This window comes from Mustela lutreola, chromosome 2, assembly GCF_030435805.1.
Source record: "Mustela lutreola isolate mMusLut2 chromosome 2, mMusLut2.pri, whole genome shotgun sequence".
Classification (NCBI taxonomy): Eukaryota; Metazoa; Chordata; class Mammalia; order Carnivora; family Mustelidae; genus Mustela; species Mustela lutreola.
This window is the reverse complement of record NC_081291.1, coordinates 120,790,358-120,798,273: the sequence shown is the minus strand read 5'-3', so window position 1 is coordinate 120,798,273 and position 7,916 is coordinate 120,790,358. Positions and strand designations below refer to the sequence as shown.

General features: G+C 37.0%; 1 non-coding gene across 1 annotated transcript; it reads right to left on the bottom strand.

The window, feature by feature from the left end:
• Nucleotides 1-6,919: 6,919 nt before the first annotated feature.
• Nucleotides 6,920-7,026, bottom strand: LOC131826148 (U6 spliceosomal RNA). Its single transcript, XR_009351445.1, has one exon. It is a non-coding gene; the product is annotated as a U6 spliceosomal RNA (small nuclear RNA).
• Between the last annotated feature and the right edge of the window lie 890 nt (nucleotides 7,027-7,916).

Below are 7,916 nucleotides of genomic sequence, written 5' to 3'. Positions count from 1 at the left end.
ATAAATTGATTAATTAAATTTAATTCAAATTTTTAAAAAATGTTTTAAAAAACCACAACAACCTCTCTTACTAAGTTCTTTTTCTTTTAAAGATTTTATTTATTTATTTGAGAGAGACAGAGTAAGAAAGAGAGAGAACACGAGCATGAGTATGGAGGAGGGGGGAAGGGCAGAGGGAGAAGAAGACTCCCCCACTGAGCAGGGAACCAGACAGGGTACTCTATCCCAGGACCCTAGGATAGATCTGAGCTGAGCTGAAGGCATATGCCAAACGACTTAGCCACACAGATGCCCTCTCTTACTAGTTTTTGTCAGGACTGAATGAATGTATCTATGCATACTTTATAAAGCTTTATACTAATATTCAGTGGAATTTTAACTAAGATCAGATATTAGATCCTTAAGTTTTCCTTTGGGAATCTTTTAATTTTTTAAGATTACCCAACTTTTTAAAAAAGATTTTTATTTTTATTAGACAGAGAGATATCACATGTAGGCAGAGAGGCAGGCAGAGAGAGAGAGAGAGGAGGAAGCAGGCTCCCTGCCAAGCAGAGAGCCAGATGCGGGCTCGATCTCAGGACCCTCAGACCATGACCTGAGCCGAAGGCAAAGGCTTAACCCACTGAGCCACCCAGGCATCCCAATTATCCAACATTTTTTAAGACCACAAAGTTATGTGCAGTATGTTCTTTGTTATCCAATCATATGCAATACTCAAGGTATTGCCAACCCAGGAAATCTGTGTGTTCTCATTAATAGGTTTGGCTGCTGCTCTTACAATTTTGGAGATCTATCACAAAAAAAGGAATTTACTTTGCTCGTTGAAACTTTCTGTGAAACTGATTCAAGCTTCTTAATGCATTGAATGTTCCTATACATCAAGATGCTAAGCTTAGCAAAATAGCCAATAATAATGTTCAGGCTAATTTTAACTCCCTGCTCTTTTTATAACCACGGGCAAAAGGATCCAAAACTAAAGAGTCATGCTTCTCCCTAGCATGGTCAAAAGGTCGGTTGTTTCAGCCTTTGGAATTCTTTTTTCATTCTAGCTCTTTATGCTCTTACTAACCTGAGAAATCAATTTTAAACATGCTGACCACGAGATTTGATTTAACCCCCTTTCATCTGTTGAGTTGTAGCTCTGTCTCTTGCTGCTTCATTGGACACCTGTTTCCTGGATGTTATTGGAGACGACAATGTAACATGACATTAGAGGCTTTAGTTACAGAAAATAATTTTCTACTGCACAAGAAATCCTTCCCTCCAGTCAGTTTTTGACAAATACTCATAAAATCATATTGGCAATACTGGTAAACATACTCCTTTAGGGAATCCAAGGCGATCCTAATTTCAGAATCTTGAAATCTTTTGGCATCTCTGAATTTGAAAGATGATCCGGGTGGTGAGCTTACAACAGTGTGTTCTAATCTTCTTTGGGTCTATGACACCATTATGAACATACTAGGACAGATCTGAAGGGTGTTTCCCTTCCCCACCCTGACTTATTATTCACCAGCCCAGGGAAATTATATACTCTTTTCTACCCTTAACACTTATCAGGATGAATAATGGAAAAGCATTTGCAAAAGAAAATTGAACTTGAGATATTCTTTGTATATCAACAGTCCAATCACTTTTATTATAATTTTTTACTTAATTAGAATTTGTTGTATCTGCTTTTACTTTAGACCACTAGTTCTGGTGCTCTTTCCCCATATCTAACATAGTGCTTATTACAAAGTAGATGCTGAATAGTATTTTTTTAAATGAATGAATCCTTTCTCAACCCGGTTCCCATTTTCACCAACAAAATTAACCAATCAAAAGGGGGTGGTTAAGAGGGTGGCTGTACGAATCAATCTTAGAAAATACAGTCCTCCAGTCCTGTTGGGCAAAGTTGGGTCTCTGGAATGTGAATCAATGTCTAGTGTAACCCATAATAAAAATGTTTCCACAATGACAAATGGGTGATATTCAAGTAAAATGTTAGAATATGTTATACTGGGTTAATGACAAGAAATTTGTCACATTTTGTTATTTTAAAGCCAACAGCTACTACCACCTTTTGTTATCAATACTCTGGCTCCTTCCTCCTTGTAACAGAAGCCTAGGCTTCTTGAACACATACTGGTGACGAAAGTGACTTATGCACTTTGTGTAAATGCATTATTGATTTATTCTGGACAATGTTGTAGGGTAGAGATAATTATTAAGCCTTTTTTATAAATTAGAAAATTAAAAAAGAAAAGCTAATTGTCCAAGTTTCCAAAACATGTAAGAAGCAGAGTCAAAATTCAGATCTGCTTTTTTTTTTTTTAATTTAACAGACAGAGATCACAAGTAGGCAGAGAGAGAGACACGGAGGAAGCAGGCTCCCCGCTAAGCAGAGAGCCCCAAGTGGGGCACATTCCCAGGACCCTGGGATCATGACCTGAGCCAAAGGCAGAGGCTTTAACCCACTGAGCCACCCAGGCACCCCTTCAGATCTGCTTCTATTTGAAACCAGAATCCAAGCTCTTACCTGCTAAACTCTGTCACAGTGATTAAAACTCAGGATTACTAGATTTCTTTTAGTTTAATTCCATTATAGTCAGAAAACATACCTTGCATGATTTCAATTAATCATAATTTTCTTTTCTTTTTTTTTTTTTTTTTAGATTTTATTTATTTATTTGACAGACAGAGATCACAAGTAGGCAGAGAGCAGGGAGCCCGATGTGGGCTCTATCCCAGGACCCTGAGATTATGACCTGAACCGAAGGCAGAGGCTTAACCCACTGAGCCACCCAGGAGCCCCTAATCATAATTTTCAAAGTTTTGTTTTATGGCCCAGAATATTGTTTTAGCCAATGTTCTTGGTGCACTTGAAGAAAGTATATATTCTATTGCTGTTGGGTGGAGTTTTCTATGAATGTTAATTAAACCCAGTTGGTTGATGATGTTTTCCAGTTCTACATCTTTGTTAATTTGCTCTTGTTCTACCAATTACTGCTGGAGGAGTCTTAAGACTCCAACTATAATTTTTATTTTCTAGTTCTATCAGTTTTTTTCTTAATGTATTTTTAGAGCTCTGTTGTTAGGTCAATACACATTTAGGTTTATTATGACTTCTTAATAAATTAACCCTTTTATCATTATGTAAAGTTCCTTATTATTCCTGGTTGTTTTTCTTGTTCTGAAGTCCACTTTGATCTTAATCCAGCCGCTCAGCTTTCTTTTGAATGGTGTCTGTATTGTATATCTTTTCCTATTGTTCTGGTTTTAATCTACTATATTGTTAAATTTAAAGTGAATTTCTTTTGCTTTCTCTTGTGCTCTCTCTCTCTCTCAAAATAAATAAAATAAAATCTTTAAAGTGAATTTTTTGGAGGAACACATGGTGTTTTTATCCATTCTGACAATTTCTCTTTTAATTTGTTTAGATCATTTACATTTAGCGGTACCTGGGTGACTCAGTCATTTAAATGTTTGCCTTCAGCTCAGATCATGATCTCAGGGTCCTGAGATAAAGCCCTGCATCAGGCTCTCTGCTCAGCAGGGAGTCTGCTTCTCCCTCTGCCCAACCCCTTCCCCTCCCCCTGCTCCTGCTCTCTCTCTTTCTCTCAAATAAATACATAAAATCTTTTTTAAAAAGATCATTTATATTTACTGTAATTATGGGACTATTATTTTACTATTTGTGTTCTGTTTGTTCTCTCTATATTTTATTTCTGTTTCCACTTTCTATATTCTATTGGATTATTTGAAATTTTTGTACTCCATTTTAATATACCTGTTGAGTTTTAAGATTATATATCTTTATATAATTTTTTACTGGCTTCTTTAGGGATTATAATATGCAAACTTAAGTTTTCACAACCTACTTAAGATTAATATTTTACCACCTCAAGTGGAGTGCAGAAATCTAATTAAAACATAGGTCCTTTTAGTCTTCCCTCTTTATGTTGCAGTTGGCATAAGTATTTTAAATCTACATACCCCACTAGACAATGTATAGCTTTTCCTTTTTTTTTTTTTTTTTAAGATTTTATTTATTTGTATGCCAGAGAGAGAAAGAACAAGCAGGGGGAGGTGCAGGCAGGGGTAGCTGCATGCAGGGGGAGAAGCAGGCTCTCCACTAAGAAAGGAGTCCAGTGTAGGACTTGATCCCAGGACCCTGGGAACATGACCAGAGCCAAAAGTAGATGCTTAACCAACTTAGCCACCCAGGCATCCCATAATAACTTTTGCTTTTAACTAATATATTATAGATAGATAGAGAGAAAGAAAGAGAGAGATTTAATTTATTTATTTGAGAGACAGAGAGAGCAAGAGTGGGAAAGGCAAAGGGAGAGAGAGAGAATCCCAAGCAGACTCCACACTGAGCATGCAGTCTAATGGGGATTTGATCCCACAACCCCAAGATCACAACCTAAGTTAAAACCAAGAGTCAGTCGCCTAACCAACTGTGCCACCCAGGCACCAAGCCAAATATATTTTAAAGAACTTCAGAATAGTCTATATATTTACCCACACTTTTTCCAGTTCCAGGTTCCCCTCTACTGTTATTTCTCTTCTATCTGAAGAATCCATGCATTGTTTCTTTTAGGGCAGGTTGCTGGTGAAGAATTTGTTTAGTTTTCCTCTATCAAGAATATCTTTATTTCACCAATATTAATAGTAAGAAATTTTTACTGAACAGAGACTTCTAGATTATTTTCTTTCAACATTTTAAAAATGTTGTGGCAGGAGTGCCTAGGTAGGTCAGTCAGTTAAGCATATGCCTTTGGCTCAGGTCATGATCCTGCGGTCCTGGGATCAAGCTCCACATTGGGCTCCCTGCCCATCGGGGAGTCTGCTTCTCTTTCAATCTTTGCTACTCTCTCCTTGTGTCTCTTTCTGTGACAAATAAATTTTAAAAGCCTTTTTAAAATGTTGTGGCAATTTCCTTCCTTCTGGCCTTGGTGTTTTTGAGGAGAAATTCTCATTTACTCAACTAATTTTTCCTTTATTTTTTATTTTTTTTTATTTATTTTAGAGATTTTATTTATTTGAGAGAGAGAGAAAGAGAGAGCATGAGCATGGAGACAGGCAGAGGGACAAGCAGACTCCCTGCTGAGCATCAGCTCAATGCATGACTCTATCCCATGGCCCTGAGATCATGACCTGTGCTGAAGTCAGATGCTTAACCAACTGAACCACTCAAGCACCCCCATCTTTAGTAGCTTGAATTTCATGCACTTGGATGTGGATTTCTTTGAATTAATCCTGTTTATGGTTCACTGAGCTTGAATATATATGTATATGTTTCACCAAATTTGGGAAGTTTCCAGCCATTAATTCTTTGGGGGGTAGGGGTTAGGGTTTTTTTCCCCAAGTGTTCTTTAAGATTAAAAAAAAAATTACCTATTTAAATAATCTCTACACCCAGTGTGGGGCTCAAACTCATGACACTGAGATCAAGAGTCACATGCTCTTACGACTGACCCAGCCAGGCATTTCTCAAGTTTTTATTTCAGTCACCTGGTGCTCATCATGATACATGCATTCATTAATCATAATTAACCATTCATTAATTACCTATTTCACCCATTCTCTCCTCCCACCTCCCCTCTGACAACCATCAGTTTTCTATAGTTAAAAGCCTGTTTCTTGAGGTGCCTGGGTGGCTCAGTGGGTTAAAGCCTCTGCCTTCGGCTCAGGTCATGATCCCAGGGTCCTGGTATCGAGCCCCATGTCAGGCTCTCTGCTCAGCAAGGATTCTGCTTCCTCCTCTTCTCCTTTGCCTGCCTCTGCCTACTTGTGATATCTCTCTGTCAAATAAATAAATAAAATCTTTTTTTTTTAAAAAAAAGCCTGTTTCTTGGTTTTTGTGTGTGTCTCTTTTTTTCCCCTTTGCTCATTTTTTTTGTTTCTTAAATTCCATATATGAGTGAAATCATGGTATTTGTCTTTCTCTGACTGACTTATTCCCCTTAGCATTATACTCTCTAGCTCCACCCATGTCACTGTAAATGGCAAGGTTTCATTCTTTTTTTATGGCCAAATAATACTCCAGTGTGTGTGTGTGTGTGTGTGTGCTCTTTATCCATTCATCAATCAATGGGGTGTGTATGTGTGTGTGTGTGTTCTTTATCCATTCATCAATCAATGGGCACTGGGGCTACTTCCATATTTGTGGCTATTGCTAATAATCCTACTATTAATATAGGGGTATATGTACTCCTTTGAACTAGTGTTTTTGTATTCTTTGGGTAAATAATTAGTAATGCCATTGCTGAATCATAAGGTAGTTCTATTTTTAACTTTTTGAGGAACCTCCATACCGCTTTCCACCGTGGTTACACCAGTTTGCATTCCCACCAACAGGACATGAGGATTCCTTTTTCTCCACATCCTCACCAACACCTGTTGTTTCAGTCATTCTGACAGATGTGAGGTGATGTCCCATTGTGGTTTTGATTTGCATTTCCCTAATGATATGTTATGATTAACTCTTTCTATGTGTCTGTTGGCCATCTGGATGTCTTCTCTGGAGAACAGTCTGTTCATGTCTCTGTCCATTTTTTAATTGGATTATTTGTTTTTTGAGTGTTGCGTTGTATAAGTTCTTTACATATTTTGAATGCTAAACCGTAATCAGATATGTTACTTGTAAATATCTTCTACCATTCTATAGTTTGCCTTTTAGTTTTGTTCATTATTTCCTTCACTATGCAGACGCTTTTTACTTTGATTTAGTCCCAATAGTTTGCTTTGGGTATTTGGGATCTTTTGTGGTTCCATGCAAATTTTAGGATTGTTTGTTCAAGCTCTATGAAAAATGCTGTTGGTATTTTGATATGGATTGAATTAAATGTGTAGATTGTTTTGGGTAGTATAGACATTTTAACAATATTTGTTCTTCTAATCCATGAGCATAGATTGCTTTTCCATTTCTAAAAATATGGAATGTTTCATGATTTTGCGTGTCTTTCCTGTACAGGAACCATGCTAATCTTCTCTGTATTGTTCCAAATTTAATATATGTGCTATCAAAGATAATACCCAGCCATTAATTCTTCAAACATTTTTCTGTACCACATTCAGTTCTCTTTCTGGGATTCTGATAACATTGAAGTTAGATCTTTTGGTATTACCCTATAAATTCCTAAAGATCTGTTTATCTTTCAACCTATTTTTAAATTGTTGTTCAGAATGGATATATTTTTTAAAGATTTTATTTATTTATTTGACAGAGAGAGATCACAAGTAGGAAGAGAGAGAGAGGAGGAAGCAGGCTCCCTGCTGAGCAGAGAGCCCGATGCGGGACTCGATCCCAGGACGCTGAGATCATGACCTGAGCCGAAGGCAGCGGCTTAACCCACTGAGCCACCCAGGCGCCCCCAGAATGGATATTTTAAAGGAACAATTTGTCATCCTCATTTTGCTATTGAATCCATCCAGTGACTTTTTCAAATTTTCAGTCATTGTATTTTTTTAGTTCTAAAATTTTCATTTAGTTCTTCATTTGGGATCTTCCATTTCTTTACTGAGACTCTTAAGATTTACATTAACTTCAATTCTTGGAGTATTGTTATCATACCTACTTGAAAGTCTTTGATAATTCCAACATATATGCCATGTTGGCATTTTTTAATTGCCTTCTCCCTTATAAGTTAAAATCTTGATTCTTTGTGTGCTGAGTAATTTCAGATTTTAATCTGGACATTTTGAATATTATCTGTGAGACTTGGGTGTACATTAAATCCTCAGAAGAATGTTGATAATTTTACTGTAGTAGGCAGTCAACTTATCCAAGTTGCAAGTTTTAATCTGCATTCTGTGTATTGTGGTTCCAATGTCAGTTCAGTATTCAAAGCTTTTCCAGCGTTATTTTAAACTGTCCCACGTGTGCACCCATGCAACGGCCAGTTGAAAACCTGAGCAATGGTCTA